The sequence below is a fragment of the Camelus dromedarius genome, chromosome 12 (assembly GCF_036321535.1).
Source record: "Camelus dromedarius isolate mCamDro1 chromosome 12, mCamDro1.pat, whole genome shotgun sequence".
NCBI lineage: Eukaryota > Metazoa > Chordata > Mammalia > Artiodactyla > Camelidae > Camelus > Camelus dromedarius.
Window position 1 is genome coordinate 27,057,089 of NC_087447.1, and position 23,735 is coordinate 27,080,823.

General features: G+C 37.0%; 1 long non-coding RNA gene across 2 annotated transcripts in view; it reads left to right on the plus strand.

Moving 5' to 3' along the window:
• Positions 1 to 23,735, plus strand: part of LOC116155340 (uncharacterized) — a 471,009-nt gene that overhangs the window by 25,928 nt on the left and 421,346 nt on the right. For both annotated transcript variants that reach the window (XR_010383373.1, XR_004139220.2), the window contains one exon: positions 9,908 to 10,044. This is a non-coding gene — a long non-coding RNA (uncharacterized LOC116155340). The remainder of the gene's footprint in view (positions 1 to 9,907; positions 10,045 to 23,735) is intronic.

A 23,735-nucleotide genomic window follows, 5' to 3' on the forward strand; every position in this document is an offset into this window, starting at 1 on the left:
TAGCAAATGAAATGCCTGGAGGCACCTTATAAATTGCAATACTGGTTTTGTTGTAGTGAATATAAATGAATGAAATGCAAATTCCTAAGACAGTTAAAAAATGTGTCTAACAATGTATGCGTTTAAATCATTGACTTAACTTTCATAGTTGATTATATTCAGCTAAGATTTTGTTTGTTTACATCTTCTCAATTCTGACAGAAATCTTAAAATGCCAAGCATTTCGAATTACAGATTTTCTTTCATTTGGTTTTAAGGAAGGTTCTCCATGCCTCTTCCTCACTGGCCATGCTACAGACTGCATGTTTGTTATCTCTTATACTCCCAATATAGTGATGATCTAATTTTGGCTTAATATATTTACCATTCTTATATTAAGACTGTTTTCCCTAATCGCAGCTGAGCCATGCATAAAAACATGATTACTTTTTCTTTACTACACAATTTTAATATTTGTCTTCTTTTATTTGCTTAATTTTAATGTGCCTATTGTCAATCCAACCTTAGACTCTTTGACGACTATCTAGAATGCCCTTGAATGTATCCATTTGCATTCAGGGTTCTATTTTGTCTTCCTGAAGACTTCTCTCCGTGGCACTGTTCTTACCTGTACCTATCTGAATCAGCTCCTTCTCTGCCTGGTAAACCTTTGATCACCTGGAACCTTCTTTCATGATCATCCTGAGATGCTCTTTACCTCTTCTTTGTGCTGTATAGCTTATTTCTGATTTTTTTTGTGTGTGTTTCCTACTTAATTCTCATAGAAGATTTTTTTTTTGAAATTTTTTCATGTTTGAAAATATATTTATTTTTTCTTCATTTTTAAATGGTAGTTTGGCGTGGTGATGATTTCTAGGTTGAAAATAATTTTCCTTCAGAATTTTAAAAGGATTTCACCACTGTTATCTAGATTGCAATACTGAGATTAAGCCACTTTTAATCTCATTTTTCTTTTCTTGTTGCTTGAGGGATGATGATCTCTTTGTCTCCACTGACCTGAAATCTGAAATTGCCTGATGGGTTTTGTTTTGCTTTGTTTTTCTGGTGAGGAGTTGGGGTGATTCTTCTCTCTACATAGCCTCTCTCTTTCGTTCCTTCCTCTCCCAATTCTCCCCTCCTCCTGCATCTTTTAGTTTATAAGAATGGTATAGTAAGAAATACATTTGGTCTTTTCCCCTGGTTTCTGGCACAGAGCTCTTCAATCCTTGGAATTCCCTGAGTGATAGGAGTATCATTTGTCAGTCATTCATAAGGAGCCCCTTTTGAGTACACCCGCGCTTTAATGAGGTGCCCTAGGGTGGTGCCCCTAGTCAGCCTCAGGATGGAGTCGGTCACCAGAAAGACCAAGTGATTAGAGGGTTGGAACTTTCAGCCCCAGTCACGGACCTTGGGGATGGGGAAGGAGGTGGCACGGGAGACTGCACAGTAAGCTTTAAAAACTCTTGAACAACAAGATTTAGTGAGCTTCTGGGTAGGTGAACACGTCCAGATGCCATTAGGGTGGCACACCCTGGAGACAGAAGTTCCTGCTCTAGGGACCCTTCTGGACCTCACCCCATGTACTACCTCTTTATCTGGATGTTCTTACAGGCAGGTAATTGTAAGCAAATTTTTCTCTGAGTTCTGTGAGCAACTTCAGCAAACTGATAGAACCCGATGAGGGAGTTGTGGGAACCTCTGATCTATAACCATCTTGTCAGAAGCACAGGTGACAACCTGGACTTGTCCTTGGAGTCTGAACGGGAAGGGGGCAGTCTTGTAGGACTGAGTCCTTAACAGGTGGGATCTGATGCTATTTCTGGGTAGGTAGTGCCAGAAGTGAGTTAAATTGTAGGACACCCAATCAGTGTCTACTGAGAACTGGACAATTGCTTTAGTGGTATTGGAAAAAACACATACTGGAAGAAGCTTTCCTTAGATGTGTGCTGATCTGTGGCTTTCTGTTCAGTTTTAAGAGGGGACTAAAAAGCTAACTGAAAATACGAAAACAGGAGTGCATACTGTCACTGAGAGCTCCCTTACAGGTCACTTTGACTAGGCCTTTGGAATGGGGGACCTCTGATGTTTATATCCTCTACAGCTGGTGAGATTCTGCAGAGATCTTCAGTCTCCTTCCTGGAGGGTGAAGGCTGGCTGACAGCATTCTGTGAGCCCAGTGGGATAGCAACCTCTGCTATTTTTAGTAAGCTATTTTTAGTAGCTGACCCTTGAGCTGTTTTCAGTGACATCAGTCCGAAGTTCTTTTAAAAAGAAGACCTTCAGTCTTTCGTTGCTACAGAGCACTGCTGGTTTCCTGGCAATTCAGAGTGGGTTGGGGATCTGAGACCTATAAGACTTTCAGATAATTTTCTTTTTAAAAGTCCCCCCTTTACCCACATTTTCAGAGATACCTGATACTGCCTATTTCCAGGGTTTATTGCTGCCAACTGAAGATTCAGTTTTCTTATGTCTGCTAAGTCATATAGTTCTTTTTCTTCTGCTTTACATTCTCTCTCAAAATTAGTTTTTGTTTCATCTTGTGTTCTCCACGTTTTTGTGGGTTTGTGCCTTAAAAAAAATCCCTTTACTATTTTAGTGGCTTTTTAATAGGTCGTGAAAGTAGGTATGTGTATTCAGTCTTCTGTCTTTATCCAGAAGCCCAGAAAATGCCAGGAAACTTTTCTGGAGTCTTTTGCAATGTTGTTGTGCTTTTGATTTCACTCTTAAACTTGTTTTCCTAGTGGCATCCTTTATGGAGATGAAGAATGACAGCTGAAATACCCTTGTCCCTTGTTGAATGGCCTGGGACAGCCTTTTTTTTTTTTTGGTCTCTGTCATCGACTGGCTCTGTGATTTGAGTCAAATCCATTAAACTCTGCTTCTTTAGTCTATGTCTCTATAAAATAGAAATAATACCTTATGCTCACAGGGTTATTACGAAGATAAAATCAGATAATCTGGCAGTGTTTTGTGAAAGGGTTTTAATGTGCTTCGTAAATGCAAACTAATCTAATATGCGAAGACATCTTAGTGTTCTTCAGGATATAAACAATGTCAGTTTTAAGCCTTTTCCCTCCACAGATTCTTTTTTCCATTGCCTAATTATTTTTGTTGCTTTTCCCTGAAACTTTTCTCCCTTTTCCAAGAGCAGCCAACTGCTCTACCCTGTGCCAAGAGGAGGGAAATGATTATCTTCAGCTCTTCCTTGTCAGACTTCTGCCAACACCTTCCATGGCATTTCTTCACTAAGACAAAAACAATGAGGGAATAAATTCATCTTCAGTTCATGATGTCTTCTCTGTTTCTTCTGCCTTCGAGTATCCCATCTGCTTACCCTAGATGAGAGACTCTTCCCTGTGCCATCACCAAAGTTGCAAACCAAATGACAGTGCCTGTCAGCAGCTTATCCCAGCTGCCAGACTGTGGAATATACTTGCTCTACTAACTGAAGGAAAAATACTGACCAAAAAAAAAAGACCTGGGTTCAGTGACCTTAGCCAAAAATAGTTACAGGCTAGAAACAAAACAAAACAAAATCAATTGTTTACGATTCTTTGCTGGCAGCAAAGAGCTCCAAAGTAGCTGTCCTTCTCCTGAACTTTCTCTGAAAGATTAATTGTCTCATGATTCTGTAGCATCAGTTCCTTGAAATTTATGTGCCAGAGATTCAAGTCTTATGTACCTTTTCTATTAAGTTTCTCTTGAGGCTGTTGATAGTTGGAAGCTATACTTTTAGCAATATAAAAAGAAAATGAGGTGGATTTTGACTCCTGGACTTGATGGAGTAATTGGGTCCAGCCTAGCCCTCCAATGCCCAGAAAACTGAACAAAATATATGGAACAACATTTTTCAAAAATTAGATAATAGGCATTCCAGGACTCTGATCCCTTTGGTTTTCTGCCAGAGGAGCAGGGATGAGAATCCCAGGACGAGCAAAATGAGTCCCTGATTTCAGGGGACAAGAGATCACAGTGTGAAGGAGAGAAGAGGCAGCTGGAATTCGCAGGACAGAGTACAGGAGAGGAGAGAGCTGTGCAGAGAAAAAGCTCCAGAAATCTTCTTATGAGTCCCTTGGGTCTGATGCTGAATACAAATCCAGAGATTTATAGAGTGGAAACCAGTGAGGCTGGGGAAAGATAATTTGGGTAGTTGTTAAGTGAAAATTCTCATAGCTCACACAGGGCTAGGAGATGTTAAAATTCTGACTGCCAGAGTGGAGAGTTCTCATTTAATACCTATGACATTTCCATGGAGACTCCAAAAAGGTCATTTTTTAGAAGTATGGCAAAACTAGCCACAATGTAAAGGCTACCCTAGACTTTTCATAACAAAGCTGAAAAAAGTGTTCTGAAAAGATCAACCTTATTGGTAAGTAAATTAACCACCTGGCAGAAAAATGTCCAGAAAATACTTCTGGCAGAAATATTTAAAAGTTGAAACAAAATCTAGCATTCAAGAATGTAAAATTAATAATGGCCAACATTCAATAAAAGATACTAAAGCAGTAAATAACCTTAAAACAGATATTACTAATATGCTTAAAGATATAATGGAAACCATGACAATAATGACAAAACTATAAAAAAGAACCAAATGGAGCTTTTGGAGCAGAATAATACAATATCTAATATATTTATTGGATGAGATTAATAGCAGATTAGACACTGCAAAAAAATCAGTGAACTTTAAGATATATGAATAGGGTCTATCCAAACTGAAACTCAGAAGAAAGGATGAAAAAAAAATCAACAGAGCCTCAACAACCTGTAGAAAATATTAATTCATTCAGAGTCCTAGTAAAGGGGATGGAGATCGAGAAAATACTTGAAGAAATAGTGGCTGAAAAATGTTCATATTTGATCAGTCCCAAGAAGTTCAAGAAACCCCAAACAGATTAGACACAAAGAAAACCATATGGAGGTACATCATAATCAAATTGCTAAGCTTAAATGATTTTAAAAGAGTCTTAAGAGAAGTTGGGGTGTGTGTGAGGAGATACATTCTGTACAGAGGAACAAAGAAAAACTGAAATCTTTTACACAAACACACACACACATGCACGCACAGTAATCTAGAAGACAGTGGAATGATTTCTCTAAAGTGCTAAAAGAAAAAAAAACTTCAACCTTAAGTTCTAAACCCAGTGAAACTATTCTTCCAAAATGAGGGCAAACTTTTTTTTTCCCCAGACAAACTTAACCTGAGAAAATTTGTTGCTACAAGACCTGCACTGTAAAATATAAAAAACATTGGTGAAAAATGTTACCAGAAGAAAATTTGTGTACATGAAAGGAGTGAAGAGTGCCAGACATAGTAAAGAGGTAGAGGTCAAAAATTTTTTTTTCTAATTGAAATCTCCTTGAAAGATAAGTGACTGTTAAAGATAGTACATTATAAATATGTTGTGAGGCTTATGAAATATGTAAAAGTAAAATGTATAAAAACAAGAATGGCAGGGTGATATGGAAGCATGTTGTTGAAGCTTCTTATAAGTAAAATGGTATCATATTATTTGAAGGAAGACTGTAATAAATTAAAGGTGTTTATTATAAACCCTAGCATGACCACTAAACAATACTACAAACAGATATAGCCAATAATCCAATAGTGGAAATAAAAATGAAAACTAAAATATAGTCAGTAAATCTAGAAGAACGATGAAAAAGAGAGAGAGAAAATAAATCATAAGGGAAATAAGAAAATAACATGAATGGAATGAAAAAGAAAACAAAACATTGAACTTTGTGAAATGCAGCTCCAGTAGTGTTTAGAGGGAAATTTTTAGTTTTACTTGCTTATGTTTGAAAAGAAAGAAGGTCTAAATCAATAATCTAAGCTTCCAACTTAAGAAGCTAGAAAAAGAACACATTAAATCCAATTTAGTACAGTAATGGAAATAATAAAGATAAGAATAGAAAACAACAAAGTATAAAATGTAAAAACTATAGAAAAAAAATCACTGGTAACAAAGGTTAGTTTAAAAAAATAGCAAAATGGATAGACACCTAGCTAGACTGATCAGGAAAGAGAAGACACAAATGACCAATTACTACATACTGTAAACATTAAAGGAATAGCTAGGTAATACTTTGAACAACCTGAGCCCATAAAAATTATAAAGTAGTTGTATTTTATTATATGTAAATTATATCAGTAAAGTTGATTGAAAGAAAGAAAATGAGTAAATGCTTTCAATTGCTGTGACTGAGTTCCTGTCTACTCACAGATAAGTCATTGAATCTCACAATCGTACGGTGGTAGAACTTTGTGGTTTCAAGCATAGATTCTACACTGAGACTACCTGCCTTTGAATTCTGATTCGACCAGTTAGTAAGCATGTGACTCGGGAAGTTATTTAACCAGTAGAATGTAAACTGCACATGGACTGGGAATTTCTGTTTTGTACACTCAGACGATTCCTTGGCAAGCAGTGGGCACCCAGTAAATATTTGCTGTTGAACCCTAGTGGACAGATGACATTGGCAAAGAAGAGATTTACTGACTTTTCAAAGGTTACCTACCAGGAAGGAGAAACTTAGGATTGACTGAGGTCTGCCAGATTCCAAAATTAGTGTCTTTTTCTCCTGCTGCTATGTCAGACAAATAAGAAACCCAAAAAAGAGTCAGACAGCCTGGTAGGTAGCTGTGCATTTGTCTTTGAACTTCCTCATAAGAAGAGGGAATTATACTTCTTTTGATTACCAAATTGATTCTTGGAACTGTCACCTCCTTCACTTTAAATAGAGCTGCTATTGCAGAATGAAAAGAAACCAGGGGTCATTTTTCTTTCTTTTAAGACTTTTTACGTGTGGCTGCTGCTTCTTAAATTGTACAGTTGAGAGCTCCAATGCACGCATACAGTGTGCCAGGACTTATGTAAGGCAAAACTTTTACAAAAACAAGTTAAGAGTTTCAATTCTTTGCCATTTGGCTCTATGTTAGACTCATCTAATATAGGCCATCAGAGCAGTATGAGATTAAATCCTGCTCAAATCAATTTGAAAATGTGAAACATATGCCCAATATCTGGTAGGCACTGGGATGGGTGATGAAACTCAAGAAATCAGACTGACCTCTGTGTGCCAGACATCTTGCTAATGTTTAATTTTAATCTTCACAACTGTGAAGACTAAGTGCAAATCTCAGTCTAAGCAAATGGCATAGTGTGTAATTCTGTAGAGTTACAGTAAATAATACATCTGGGATTTTATTTTAAGGATCTCAACTGTAATCATGACGTGTTTGGTGTGTTTATGTTATTTTTTCTTCTTTCTAATCAGGTAACTCATTTGAAGTCTGACCAGGAATAAATTTTTCTCCAGCTTAGTTTCCTCATTTTGCAATTTTTAAAGTTTTATTATAGAAAATTTCAAACATGGAAAAGTGAGAGGCTAGTACAACAAACTCTATGTAGCCATCACTCAGTCCCAGAAAGTATCAAGTGTGGTCAACACTGTTTCATCTATTATACTTCTGCCTACTCCCTCACACTCCCCGGTAATAATGTCATCTCTTCAGTAAGATGTCCTCTTTGTATTTCTTAAAGACAGGGAACTAATTTTTTAAAAAATAAAAATTACAATGCTAATATCAATCCTAGACAAAAGTTACTATGGGTATATTGATAAGATAAATGTATGTGGAACGCATTTTGCACAATATAGAAAATTTACTGAAGTGGGTGATAGACATAAATATTAAAGTTAGAACAATAGAAGCTTTAAAGAAACTACCAGAGAAAACCTTTGTGATCATGGTCTAGACAGTGATTTCTCAGGGCACAAAAAATACAAACCATGAAAAAATACACACAAAAAATGGTAACGTGGACTTCATCAAAATGAAAAACTTGCTTTTCATTAAAAAATTTTTTTCTTCCAGCTTTCTTGAGATATAATTGACCTAAAACATGATACCAGTTTAAGGTGTACAATTTGATATACGTATATATTACAAAATGATTGCTACAATGAAAGTTAGTTCATAGATCCATCACCTCACATAGTTACAATCCTGGGTGTGTGTTGAGAATTTTTAAGATCTACTCTTTTAAGCAACAAGGATTTACTGTAAAGCAAAGGGAATTATACCCATTATCTTGTAATAACCTATAATAGAATATAACTTGCCAAAATATTGAATCACTATGCTGTATACTTGAAACTAACACAATATGGTAAATCAACTATACTTCAATAAAAAGAGGAAAAAGAAGAAAAAAATTAAAAACGAAAAAAGAAACCTACTCTTTCAGCAACTTCTAAATATACATTACAGTATCATTTAACCATAGTTACCATGCTGTGCATTATATCATTAGAACTTACTCATTTTTCCCCCCAGTTTTATTGAGATGTAATTGACATGTAACAGTATATAAGTTTAATGTGTACAACATGATTTGATATATGTATATATTGTAGAGTTATTGGTACAATATGTTTAGTTAACATTCATCACCTCACATAGTTACATTTTTTTCTTGTGATGAGAACTTTTAAGATCTACTCTCTTAGCAACTTTCAAATATACAATACAGTATTGGTAACTATAGTCACCATGCTGTACCTCACATCCTTAGAACTTAAGTATCTTATAACTGAAAATCTGTACCTTTTGACACCTCCTCCCTGCTCCAGGCACCCACCAATCTGTTCTCTGTTTCTTTCATTTTTTTTTTCCGATTGCACATATAAGTGAGAGACTGCATTTGTCTTTTTCTGTCTGACTTGTTTCACTTACCATAATGCCCTCAAGGGCCATCTCATTTCCTTCATGCATTGTTTTCCTAATTTCCTTTAGAGTGTATTCTTGTACTTCACTAAACTTGTTGAAGAGGATTATTCTGAATTCTTTGTGAATTCATACTTTCCATTTCTTTAGGGTCAATTATTAGAGCTTTTTGGTTTCCTTTGGTGGTGTCAGGTTTACCTGATTCTCCGTGATCCTTGATTCCTTGTGTTGATATCTGGATGTTTCCATCTCCTCTTCTAGACTTCACAGGTTCATTTTGGCAGGGAAAGCCCTTTGCCATTCAGCTCAGTTAGAGGTACTAAACAAGTCCACCGGTGGAGTCCATGAATAGGTGGGGCTTGCTCTCAGGGTCTCTGTTTGGGCAACGCTACTGCCTCTGCCCGGAGGTGTATTTGTGGAGGGTGCTACTGGCTGGGCTGTGTAGGCAATTGGGCCTGCTGGCTGGGCTCTGCATTCAAGCAGGTTGCTGGGTGGTGACCATGATTGCGCAGGGCTGTAGGCTGGGTTCCAGGGCTGCTCAGGGTGCTGTTCAGGCTCCCTGGTCAGGCAGGACCAGAGGCCAAACTTAACAGTTGGGCCGGGCTGCTGGCTTGGCTCCTTGCCAGCCTGGGGCTGTAGGATGGCTCTGTGGCTGCCTGTGTTCTGTGGCCTTGCTTCCAGGTGGACGGGACTGGAGGCAATGCTCCACGGTTGGGCAGGCTTGCAAATTTGCTTTCCTGCCTCCACAGGGTTGGTGTAATGGCCCCACTTCTATAGCCTGTTGGTAAGGCTCCCAAATCAGGCAGAACTGTCTGTCAACCTAAAAAAAGAGGTAAACTGAGGCAAACTCATATGATCAGAAATTGAGTTTATTTGGGACTAGCAGAAGAACTGCAATTCAGGAGATTCAAACTGTAGCAAGCTACAGGCAAGTCTGTGGAGAGTTTGGGGTTGGCTGTATTAATGTGGAAGGAGTGCAAAGAAGGGGGAGGAGGGAATCTAGCCAGGGTTCAAGCAGTAAATCCATTGGCTCGAGGATGGGGAGAGATTCTTGGTGGATGTTCATTGGTCAGGAGATAAGTTCCAGTTTTCTGTAAATTAGGCATTTATGGGGAACCATTGTTTCAGTTGTTTCATTTTCCTAAAGACACATGTGTGAGATTTTCCATCTTTGTCTCTCTGGTTCCATTTTAGATTGAGATCCCTTCGCAGGCCAAATGACGGGCCTATGAGCTCTGCTCTGTGGATGGGCAGAGCCACTGGCTGAGATTTCTGCTCTGGTGCCACTACAAGCCGGAATTTGGTCCACCAAGGTCAGAGCACTGATCGATGTAAGTCCTGCCTGCTTCCCTGTCTCTGTCTGATCCCTGCAGTGGAGCCCTGCAGATTACCCCAGTAATCCCGGGGGAGACCTGAGTGGGCCTCCTGGGAAGTGTTCTGCAATGCCAGGGGAGCTGGGTGTCCACCTTGGGCCTCTCCTTTACCCTGGAGAAACTGTAGGCCCACAGGGGCCCTCTCACTGCCACACTGTGCCAGTCTTGGGGAGCAGTGACGTGGTCAGTGTGTAGTCTCTCTTACCTTTTTTTAATGCCGTCTGTCTCTGTGGTCCAGGTGGGTGCTTCAGCCTCACCTCCGGGTTCTGGGGTTTTCACAATGGTGTTTTGTCTATGGGTCTGTTGATAATTGCTAGTTGGTGTTCTTGGGAGGGGAACTGAAGTTGGGAACAACCTACAACACCATTTTGATGACTTCCGGAAACTTGTTTTTGAAAAGACGCTGTTAAGTAAAGGAAAAAAAAATCCACAGGCTGAGAAAAAAATGTTTTCAGAACTTATAGCTGATAAAAGAATTGTATCGAGATTAGAGAAAAAAACTTTTACAACTTAATAGTAAGATAACTCAGTTTTTAAAAAAATTGGCTATTTGTATAGACGCTTCACCAAAGAACACGTACAAATGGCAAATAGGCACATGGAAGGAGGTGCGGCATCATTAGTCATCAGGGAAATGCAGTGAGATGCCACTCCACACCTAGTAGAATGACTGAAATTAAAATAGCTAATAACAAGAGTTGTGAGGCTGAGGAGCAACTGTAACACTCATGCATTGCTGCGGGAATGCAAGCTGCGGCCCTTTTAGAAGTTTGGCAGTTCTTATATATGTAAAGTTTAGATGTGCATTTAGCATACTGACCCGTAATCCTATTCCTACGTACTTATCCAAGAGTGAAAACAAAAAGACAACAACCCCCTTCCCCTGATATTTGCACAAAGATTTGTACCCAAATGTTAAGAGGAACATTATTTATAATGGCCCATAACTAGAAACACTCCAAATGTCCATCAGTTGGTGAAAGAATAAGCAAATTATGATACATCCATACAAGGGAATATGGGGGGCAGAACACTGTGTACCAGTACTCAGTGCCTGAGCAGGACTCCGACTGCATGGAGGATAGCAAAGATCATCCCAGTGCCAGCTCCCTGGAATAGAAGTCCAAACACGGTTTTCCACTGTGTCTTGATATCAGAGTTGCCAAGGAAAACACAACACAGTCAAGCCCTGGGTGGGACAGTGCTTTTACTCACATAGGGAGGAGGCAGAGCAAGATCAGCTCCAGTAGTGTGTGTCCATCTCTGATGGCTAGCAGGTGCCCCTGGCAGCTGACACAGGGAAATTGGCCTATGTGTACCCCTCTCATGCTGCAGCAAAAGGACACTGACCTCTCCCATGTCTCTCCCACACTGACATACTGAAAGCTGGGGCCGTGCCTGAAGGCCATGGGCACACATGCTAAAGCAGAACAAAGGAACATTCATTCAGCATGAAACAGGGCAAGATATTCCCACACGAGGTGATAAGCCTGGCGCAGGCTGTGTGGGCTCTTTTTCTCTTGGTAAGGAAGTTTTCCAGGCCCAAGGCCCATTCTTGTGTGACTGAGCAGGTGTTGAAAGACTGTATATATGAGACTGCCTTTCCTAAGAAATATAAAGGAATGGATGAATATCAAAGCTCAGTGAAATAAGCCAAGACACAAAAGACTATACAGAGAGGGACAGAGTTAGAAGAAAACTTAGTAGTCTCTAAATTTCTTATATTACAAATGATGAAACAGGGCTCAAGTAATTTAGTGATTTATGTAAGAAAGAAGTAGAGTTGTATTAAGAATCTGATTTCAATCCATTGCTTTTCTATTTTTATCACACTATAGTTACCTTTAAAAATGGACAAAAATAAAGAAGGATTTAAAAAATTTAGGCAAGTATCTATGCATTTATTTTATGACTGTGAAATAGTCTCTCTTTCTAGATATCTCTGTCTCTTTGTTCATCTGTCTGTCTATCTATCTATCTATCTATCTATCTATCTATCTATCTATCTATCTAAATATCTATCTACCAATTTATCTAGAAAGGTATCAGTGAGAGCACCAGAAAGCATTTGCTGGAATCCAAAGCTGAAGTGTATCTTTGGAGAGAAGATTGTCCTTGGGTCTTAGGAAAATCGAGAGAAGAAGCTAATGAGGGAAGCAAGGCAACCTGGAAATGAAAGGACCATATTAAATAATTTTTCAAAGCTCAGGATAGATCATAGTAATAATGAAAAAAGAATACGGAATAAAGTTGAATTAACTCAGATACCTTAAGATGACAGAAGAGAGGAAATGACCAAAATGTCTTATGTTGGGGCACTGATTAAATAATTAACAGTATATGTTACAATAGAATTTTGTGCATCTAATAAAATGAGCTTATTAGTGAGTTTTTAATAATATGAGAACATATTATTGACATTGCAATGACTGGAACACAAGAAGGATTCAAAGTTACCAATATCACTTCAACTATATTTTAAAATGCAAAGGAGAAAGGAAATTTGCCAAAATTATGCTAGTTTTACTTGGGGGGTGGGATTATAGGAAAACTTTTTTTTGCATTTTTTCTTGTCTAAACTTTATGAATTTTCTACTATGATCATCATTGTTAGAATTAAAATTAAAGAGGAAAAACTCATGGTTTCAAGAGACAAAAAAATAAATAGAATAATTAATCAAGGACAAGGTTAAGTTTTTTCCCCAAGAAAATATGAGCTATATCTTTTTCTCTTCATGAACTGCTCAGTGTTTCATAGTAGAATGTTTGCAATAAAGCCTTAATGCCTGACTGGCTGGGTGATTGGCAGTTTTTAAGAGGTTCTGTCGTGCAGTCAGAGGATTGCGTACATTCTTTCTTCCTGAGTGACATGTAGCAAATGAGGATGGAGGGCTGTTTTCTTAAATGATTCTGGAATAGGCTTATCTCTTAAGGTTTTTTTTTAAATCAAATTTTGAATTTTTTACATGTATTATGGGAAATCTTTGAGCTCCTTGGCACGTTCACGAAAACCTATGCTGAGTAAGACAATCACTTTGTTAGAAGAAAACATGCTGCTTACCTTCACAAATTCCCTTTTAACTCTACACATATTCATGCTCACCACTGGAGCATCTCTTTACAGAATCCCCAAACATCTATTTGTAGGTTAATAAACCTCAAGGGTTGATTTCATTTTGTTGAAACATTCAAAAGGATGGAGCCAATGCCTCCAATTTCTCATATTATGTGGCTTGTTGACATTTGAATTTTCAAAATATCAAGGGTTTCTCCAATGTGACTCATTGGAGTCAAGTGCTTTTTTTCCCTCTGAATGATGAACTGCTGATTCAGAACTATATAATAAAGTTAGAAATGCCAGTATTTCATCATCTACTTTAAAAAATCTGTCTTCATTTTTGGTTTATCCATTAGTAAACTAATTTGATTATTAATTTTGATAAAGAGCTTTTATTTGTATTTCAGTTTTATTCTTGTGAACAAATAGCCTGAAGCACACTAATAAACTCTGTATTGGGAATGGCACAATTCTGGGACTCTTGCTATCTAGGTCATAGTATTATCTCTAGCTTCCTAGGTAGCCTGGGCTCTAAGCTGTTGGCTTTTGGCTTTAGTACCTGTAATATGAGAAGTGTTGGACTATGTATCAGTCAGGATAGGCTAAGTTATGCTGCAGTAATAAAGAACGCCCATATCACAAGGCTTGAAACAATCACAGCTTATATCTTGCTTCTCCTATAGATAACCATCATGAGTCAGCTGGGATCTTTCCTTCCAAGTCATCCTCATCCTCAGGCTGATAGGGCAGCCACTACCTAAAACACTGGTGTGGCCATGGCAGGGGAAAGAGAGAAGATGGCAAAGCACGCATTGGCTCTTAAAGCCTCTGCCCAGAAAGGACACATCACTTTCTTACACACTGTATTGGTCAAAGCTAGTCTAATGGTCAAACTGACTTCAAGAAAGGAATATTAGTTACTGGTAAAACTGAAAGCAATCTATAGATAATCTAGAAAGGTCCTTTAATTTCTAGCCTGTTTCTAAAGTGTGTTGAGAGTGGTTATGACAAACATTTGCCGTGAGAACAAATATGTGCTTTTTAGTGAAGACTGTATTTGGGGAGGAAATTTTTACTAATACGATTGTAGATTCACATGTAGGTATAAGAAATAACACGGACAGATCTTGTGTGCACTTTACCCAGTTTCCCCTGATAGTAACATTTTTAGAAAAACTGTGGTATGATATCACAACCAGGATGCTGACATTGATGCAACCTACCTATTTTCTTCAGATTTTCCAGTTTCACTTGTACTCATATATTTATAAGTATGTATTTAGTTCTTTCCAGTTTTAGCGAATGTATAGGCTCAGGTATCCACCACAGTCAAAGTAACAATCAGTTCCAACAAGAAACCTTCATACTGACCTTTTATAACCAAACTTCCTCCTACCATCATTACCTTTACTACTTGTGTTCTCCATTTCAAAAATTTTGTCATTTCAAAAATACTGTATAAATGGAATCATTCAGTATGTAAACTTTGAGGATTAACTTTTTTCATTTAGTGTAATTACTGGAGATTCATTCATGTTGTATGTATTAGTAGCTTGTTCCCTTTTATTGCTGTGTAGTGTTCACGGTATGTCAGTTTGTTTAACAATTGCCTGTTGTAGGATATCTGGGATATTTCCATTTCCTTGGACATTGTCACATTAAGTAAATAAAAGTTTGATTGTTACTTTCAGTTTGGTTCATTGTCCTAATTAAGCACCTTAATGTGTGATGGCTTGCCATTTCTTTAAAGTTCACAATATTAGTATTTATATTTAATTGCATGATTCATTTTGAGTTGGTTTGTATAAGGTATGACTTTTAGGTGGAGATTCTCTTTGTATGTGTGCGTGTGTGTGTTCACCTATGAATGTCCAGTTGCCCCAGCAGCATTTAAAAAAAAGTCTGTTCTTCCTCCATTAAATTGCTTTTTCACCTTTGTGAAAAATTGGTTGAGTGTATTTGTTATTTGTGTGGGTCTATTTCTGTTTTTCTATTTTGTTGCGTTGATCTCTGTGTATATCCCTCTGCCAATACCTCACTGTCTTGATACTGTAGCTATATAGTAAGCCTTAACATTAGGTAGAGTGAGTCCTTTCAGTTTATTCTTTGTCAAGATTAACTATTACAGTGCCTGTGCTTTTAAAATATACGTTTTAGAATAAGCTTGATTCTGTCTATTAGGAAAAAAACACCTTACTGAGGTTTGGATAGGAATTGTATTAAACATATAGATCACTTTGGTGAAGAATTGATATCTTTAAGTTGAATCCTCCAATTCATGAATATATTATGTCACTCCATTTATTTAGATCTTTTTTGATTTCTTTCATAAGCATTTTGTAATTTTCTGCATACAGGTCCTGTACATGTTTTACTGACTTTGTACCTAAAAACTTCACTTTCTTTTGAGTGATTATAAATTGTATTGTTTTAAAATTTTGTATTCCATATGTTCATTGTTAGTGTTTAAAAATGAAACACTTGGTTTTTGTGTTTTGATCTTGTACCATTCAACCTTGATAATTTTAGTTTTTTTTGTAGGTTTCTTGAGATTTTCTATGTAGACAGTCATGTCATCTGTCAGAATGTTTTATTCCTTTCTTTCCAATTTGTATGCTGTTTATTTCTTTTTCTTACTGTACTAGCTAAAACTTCTAGTACCATGTTGAAAGAGAGTGGTAAGAATGAACGTGCTTGCCTTGTTCCTGATTTTAGGAAGAAAGATACAAATTTTACCAGTAAGTATGGCATTAATGTAGGTTTTTGTTACAGGCTCTTTATCAAATTAATATAATTCTCCACTATTCCTAAACTGCTGAGTTTTGTTTTTAGCATGAATGGTTGTTAGAATTTGTCGAATGATTTTTTTTTTCTGTATCAGTTGATAAGGTCATATGATTTTTCTTTAGCCTGTTGATACAGTGGATTACATTGACTTGAGTGTTGAGCCAGCCTTTCATAGCAGTAAGTCCTACTTGGTTGTGGTGTATAAATACTTCTATACATTGTTGGGAATTGATTTACTAATGTTTGCTGAAGATTTTTGCTTCTAAGTTGATGAGAATAATTGGTCTATAGTTTTCTTTTTTTGTTCTTATCTTTCTTTTTTACTTTAAATTATCTTTGGTTTGGTATACGGCCTAATAAAATGAGTATGTAAGTGTTCCTTCCTCTTTTATTCTCTAGAATTGATTGTGTAAAATTAGTGTTAGTTCTTTAAATATTTGGGAGAATTCTCCACTGAAACCATTTGGGCCTTGTTTTTTTGGAAGCTTTTAAGTTACAAATTCAATTTTTTAATGGTTATAGAGCTATTTATAATAGATAGTTCATCCTGATTAAGTTTTGGTAGTTTGTGGCTTTCAAGGAATTGGTCAATATCTTTTAATGTGTTGAATGTATGAGCATAAAGTGGTTGTTGTATGTCCTTATCTTTTTAATGTTTGTTAGATCTGTAGTGATGTCCTTTTTTAAATTCCTGATACTGGTTATTTGTGTCTTTTCCCTTTTTTCTTTTTTTTGCTAGAAATTTACCAACTTACTGATTTTTTTTCAAAGAACCACCTTTTTGTTTCATTGATTTTTCTCAGTTTTCCTATTTTTCAATTCCATTGACTTCGATACTTATTATTACCTTTCTTGCTTTTGTTTGGGGATTATTTGCTCTTTTTTATGGTTTTTTGAGATAAGAACTTAGATTATTGATTTGAGACTATCCCCATTTCAAATGTAAGCATTAGTGATAAAAATATCCCTCTCAGCATTGCTTTAGTTATATCCCACAAATTTTGATATATTGTACTTCCATTTTCATTCAGTCCAATGTATTTTACACTTTTCTTGAGACTTCCTCTTTGACTCATCAATTACTTGGAAGTTTTCTGTTTAATTTCCATATCTTAAGAGATTTTTCTGTTGTCTTTTTTTTGGGTAGTTGATTTCTTGTTTGATTCTATTATGTTGAGAAACACACTGAATGATTTCAGTTCTTTTAAATTTGCTGAGGTTTGTTTTATAGCCCAGGATATAGTGTATCTTGGTGAATGTTCCATGGGGCACTTGAAAAAAAGATGTATTCTGCTGATGGTGGTGGAATGTTTTATATGTAAGTTAATTAGAACCTATTAGTTGATTGTGTTGTTCAGATCTTTTAAATCCTTGCTGCTTCTCTTTCTAGGAGTTCTATCACATGCTGAGAAGAGGATATTGAGGTACTCAGCTGTAATTGTGGGTTTGTCATTATGGCACCCCCTTCTTTGTCTCTAAGTAATTTTCTTTCCTCTGAAGTCTACTTTATCACATATTAACATAGGCAGTCCTGCTTAACATATGTTTTATTAATGTTTCCATGGCACCATTTAGTATCTTTTTCCTTTCAAAGTACCTGTGTTGTTGAATTTAAAATGAGTTTCTTGTAAACAGCATATAGTTAGGTCCTTTCTTAACACATTCTTGAGGGAGGTGTGAGGGGATGGTGGAGGGGCCTGGCCACTTTTTGTTTTCAGGGCTCCTGATCAACCCAGTGGTTTTGGGCTTACCTGATCTTATCAGGGGAACCCTAATTTAATCATGGAGGAGGAATGAGCCTCCCTAGGTTGTTGGTAAACATGAGTTGCCTTCTTTTCTTGGGTGGAAAGATTTAAGATGTCCTGCTGCTGCATTGTTCTTCCAGTTGGAATCCCACATAAGTTCATTCTCTTCCTACCGCCTTTCAGAATTCTCCTTTGGTTGCGTTTTGTATTATTTCAGGATTCATAGTTGTGCTCAGCAGGGAGGAGCAGGGAGAAATGAGTCAATATTGTCTTGTCTAGACCGAAAGTCATTATATTTGTATGTCAAATTATTAGATTATACAGAGAAAGACAAACGTATGATATCACTTACATGTGGAATCAAAAAAATAATACAATTGAATTTATTTACAAAACAGAAACAGACTCACAGACATAGAAAACAAACTTATGATTACTAAAGGGGAAAGGAGGGGGATAAAGTAGAAGTGTGGGATTAACAGACACACAATACTAGATGTAAAATAGATAAACAACAAGGATTTACTGTATAACACAGGGAACTATATTCAGTATCTTGTAATAACTTGGAAAAGAATCTGAAAAAATATGCATATATATATATAACTGAATCACTGCAGTACATGTGAAACAAACACAATATTATAAATTAACTTTAAAAAATTAGTAGATTATAAATTTATTAAATTCATAATCTGCTTGTACTTCTTAGTGTCTTTTGCAGTCCATAGTCTAGTTTCTTATATATTATAGCTTTTCAGCAAATATTTGCAGTTTTAAGTGGGAATATTTATAGTGTTAAACTTTTGGTTATTTCTAACTATGGGCTTAAATGTCCATTTGTAGTTGTTTCCATACCAAATGACTTATTTATTTATTGTTTATTTATTATTAAGTGGATGCATCTGTGTTATTTTCGCAAAACTTAAAATGTTGTCACCACCATTGGGATATTGCTCATCCTAGAATTTTTTTAGGATTTCTGTATATTGGATCTAGTGTCTTCAACCTAAGGATTTTTCAGATTGCCTGTAGATCCTGTAAGCAAAGATCATAATGGTAAACTGTTAATATGGGGAAAGGATCTTGTTAAACTAAATTTACATTCTGAAGTAGATGAAATATTTATGTCAAAGTCAGCTATAGGAAGATAGAGGGAAAGATCTAAAGATTTTGAAATTAGGGCATAAGAAGTTGGTTTTTGAGAACATTGTTTTCAACTAAAAGTAGATTAGCATGTGGCTTGGTTTAACATCGTTGAATTCACTTGACTTGATCCCTGCTGGAGTTGAGTGAGATACACTGGTTTGCTTTTCTAGCCTTGCCTCACAAATTATAACTTGTCACATATAATTACCTTTCCCATAACAATTTCAATAGTTCGTTTGCCTGTCATGTTCCAGAGAACTCTAAACCTTTCTTAATGTATTTTTTAAGTGGGCCAAAATGCTCCTCCCACACTCCACCTGGGCAGCTCTTATAAAATAATATACTTGCTTATTATGATCAGGGGCTATATATTCCAGTTACTACATTTCTTTCACAAATATATTTACTTTAAATGATTTAAATTTTGGATCTGCTAAAGTAATTTTGAAGGTGACTCTGTTCCAAGTGAATAGGATGCAAAATCATTTAGAAAAAAAGAGATTAGCGATCAGGTTTTTGCTTAAAAAGAATCCCAGTTACTGAGCTCACCAGAATGCTCAGATGAATGGCTGTGGAAAGAGAAAATGTATAAAATCACTCAGAATTCAAATGGAAATTAATCTGTAATACCTGAAGTGAACATGTATTTCTGCCTTCTTCTGTAGCTTTCACCATTTGTACTGTACAACATAGCAGTTAATTGTATTTTGTTTTCTAGTGTTTGTTATTTCCTCTGGTTAAGTATTATTTTACTTGACATTATATACAAGCTGCTTATAAATCAGAATTAAGTCTCATAATTTATATGATTTCTCCTCTATCCCTTCAACTCTTTGTTTGATAAGGTCTTATTTTCCAGACTTTCTAGCCAGTCCTTTTAAATGTTCTGCCATGTTGTCCCACAGACCATCAACATGTCTCAAAATTCCAACACCACAGTGTGTAAACTCGATCCAACAAATTGAATCTCATAGCTGAAGTAATATTGCAATTCTTTGGCAAAATTAACTGTCCTAATTGCAAGAATAGTGTCTTCTGCTCTAATTATGGAGCTAACAGTAGCTAATCATACTGATATTGAAGGCAATGGCAAGAGCGATGTATTTCAGACCAACTTTGGTTCAGAAAATGCATTCATCGTATCTGTAGTGCCTAGTTCAGTACCTGGTTACATTATAGGATATTAAAGGATAAAATATCATATTTATCACAGTTTCCATTGTTGCCAAAACCTAGGGGAGAGAGGAGTAGGGAGAAGATTTCACCCATAGTATATTCAAATTTATAATAATCCATCTTAAAAATAGTTTTCTGTATCTGCTGACTTTAGGCGGAGGAAAAGAATGTCTTTAGGAGTGGATATGATCAATCCTGTTTTGTTGGTGTGTCTTTGGAGAGATCTTTTATGTAAGTGGAAACACATTTTAATGTTTTCCCTGGGTGAGTAAGTGATGTTCTCTTATGAAACAATAAGCTATTAGAACAGAAAGAAATCATCAAGGCTATCTAGTTTAGTGATCTATATTTTTAATTTTCAATTTTGGTAATGGAACCATTTTTCAAACAAGGGAGAGGATCCTGAGACCCTAGTGCAAGAACTGTCCTGGATTTAGAAGTACTGAAGCTGGTACCATGCTATCCCATAATTAAGTTAATTACATGTGTTGTGAAGTCCTTCATTTGCTTGGGTTTCTAGCTCTTGTAAACTAAAAGAAAAAAAAAATCTGACAAATATAAGTTTATAATAAAATTGAGAGTGAAAAATCATAAAGTATCTTAAGGCTTAATCTATCAAATTTCAATCAGAGTCCATGATAGTTATTTTATTTAATATTCATTAGGTAATTTTTGAGTGCCTACCATATTCAAGCACTGAAATTCTAGGCTGTGAATACAGAAGTACAAATCAGTAGTTCCTATCCTTCAGGAGTGCTTAGAGTCTAGAAGACTTAGCATCAGAAACAGACATTAACTTATCTCCTGAAAGCATCCTGAATTTTAGTCTTTACCTCCACCAGTCTGTTTACTTTATAAGCTATCATGGAATTGTGTAGACAGCCCATAAACTTTCCTGGTTCAGGTCCCCGTGTATCTTGAGCCTAGTCAGTCATGCCGGGGTGTAGCTTGGGGCACGTTTCACTTAAAGCAGAGAGTTGAGATATGAATCTTGACTGGAATGGCTAAGGCCCACTTTTGGGGAAGGAAGATCAGAGCCTTTGACAGATGTATTAGTTTCCTGTTGCTGCCATAACAAATAATCACAAACTTGGTGGCTTAAAAGAACACAAATTTATTGTTTTATAGTTGTGTAGAAGTCCAACATAGGTCTCACTGGGCTAAAATCAAGGTGTCAGCCAGACTGTGTTCTTGTTTTTGAAGCTTTAGAGGCAAATCTATTGTCTTACGTTTTCTAGCTTCTAGAGGTCACCCACATGCCTTCATTCTTGGCTCCTTCTTCTATCTTCAAAGCCAGCAGTGGCAGGTCAAGTTCTTCTCACATTGTGTCACTCTGACCTTACATAGTCACATTTCTCTGTGACTCTCCTCTTCTTTCTTCCTCTTCAACTTTTAAGAATCCTTGTAATTACATTGAGGTAACCTGGGTAATCCAGGAAAATCTCCCCATTTTAGTGCCTCTATATTAATCACATCTACAAAGTCCCTTTTGCTATGTAACATATTCACAGGCTCCAATGTTTAGGGCATGGGTATCTTTGGGGGCCATTATTCTGCCTACCACAGCAGGTTATATAAGGTTAAAGATAAAGGGCCCTGATTTGGTCTGTGTTTCACTAAAAGAAATTTAACACCTTGTAGCCTTCACATTTATTCACTCCAGCTGTTGAATCTGCTAGTTTTATCACGACATGGAGTAAAATAATGTTATGATATAACCATTTCTTTTGTGGGCTAAATGTTTTTGTCCCCCCACCAAATTCATATGTTGAAGTTCCAACCCTTAATGTAACTATATTTGGAGACAGTGCCTTTTTGGAGCTAATCAATTAATAATAATTAATAATTCATTAATTAATTTAATTAGGTCATAAGGGTGGGGTGCTGATCCAAATAAGATTAGTGCCCTTATAAGAAAAGACATGAGAGAACTCTCTCTTTCTCTTTTTCATTTTCTCTCTTGCCTCCCCCTTCCCCTCTCCCCTTCTCCCCCTCCCCTTCTCTCCCTCTCTGCCATAGGAGAACACAGCGAGAAGGTGGCCATCTTCTTGCCAGGAACTAAATTGGCTGGCACCTTGATCTGGGACGTCTAGTCTCCAGAACTAGGAGAAAATAAATTTCTGTTGTTTCATCTACCTACTCTATGGTATTTTGCTATGGCAGCCCAAGTGACTAAGCTGGATTTTGGTACCAAGAAGTGGGGCACTGTTGTAATAAATATTTAAAAATGTAGAAGTGGCTTTGGAACTGGGTGATGTGTAAGATAGAGATACATGCTAGAAGAAGCCAAAATTGTCATGAAGTGATTGTTGGTAGAATTATTGATGTTAAAAGGGATTCTGGTGAGAGCTTAGCAAATAGGAGACTTGGAAAGAAATGATCTATTTTCTTAAGAGAATACATAAACAATCATGGATAGAATGTTGGTAGAAATGTGGACATAAAGGCCATTTTGGTGAGGTCTCAGGTGGAAATGGGGAACAATTTACAGGAGAGGTGATCCTTGTTATACTGTGGCTAAGAACTTGGTGGAATTGTGTTCTGGTGTTTTGTGAAAGGTAGTGAAATGGAGCAGGACCCTGTGGCCCTCTTGGGTATGAAAGCCCCTCTATGTTCCCCTATTTCTTGTTTGTGAAAAAAAGGCTTCAGTCTCTAGGCCTTCCCTGAGTTCCAAACAGCAGATTCAAGCAGTTGCTAATTAGGGAAGTGAGGGAGTACCGAAACAAATGAAAAGCAGTCAAGAAACAATAGTGCAGCCATAAAACAGAGTCTTTGTTCCTCCTCAAGGGATATACATGACAATCTGATACACATCTCTGAGTTGTTCTGCAGGAACTAAGACCCCCACTCAGGTGGAGAATGGTAACTACATGATGACACCCCGGACTGGTTGTAACTAGAAGGCTGATGATTGAGATTCCTGGAATCTGTTACCTCACCACCAACCAATTAGAAAAAATTCATGCACCCTGCAGTCCTCATCCCATGTTATGTTGCCTTTAAGAGTGATTCCCTGAAGACCAGTGGGGAGTCTGGGTCTTTGGAGCACTAGCTACCTGTTCTCCTTGCTTGGCCCTGCAATAAACCTTTGTCTGCTCCAAACTCCAGTATTTCAGTTTGTTTGGCCTCACTGTGCTTCAGACACACAGACTTGAGTTCAACAATGGGAGAACCTGCAACCTATGAAATTGAATGTTTAGCAGAAGAGATTTCTAAGCAAAGTATTGCTGGTGTAGCTTGGGTCCTCCTTACTACTTACAGTAAAAGGTGAGAGGAGAGAGATGAATTGAAGGAAGAATTATAAGCAAAAAGGAACCAGAACTTGGAGATCTGGAAAATTCTTAGCCTATCTATATTGCCCCCCCCCCCCCAAAAAAAGTAGAAGAAGAAGAGAAAAGAGAGAGAAAGCTTATTCTGAAGAGAACACTAGGATGTGGCTGAACAACCATTTGATAAAGAGATCGTGGGTGTGACTCATGGATTTAATCAGCCATCTCAGCAAAAACCAGGACTAGAGATGGAATTATACTGGCAGAGACATTGGCTGGCACCTCAATTTGGGATTTCTAGCCTCCAGAACTGTGAGAAAATAAATTTCTGTTGTTTAACCCAGCCATTCTGGAGTATTTTGTTATGGCAGCCTGAACTAAGACAGTTTCCCAAACTGCTTTGTTTCCTTCTTCCTTTTTCACTTACTGGCTTATATGCTTCCTTGCAGTTCTGCCCGTTTGTCT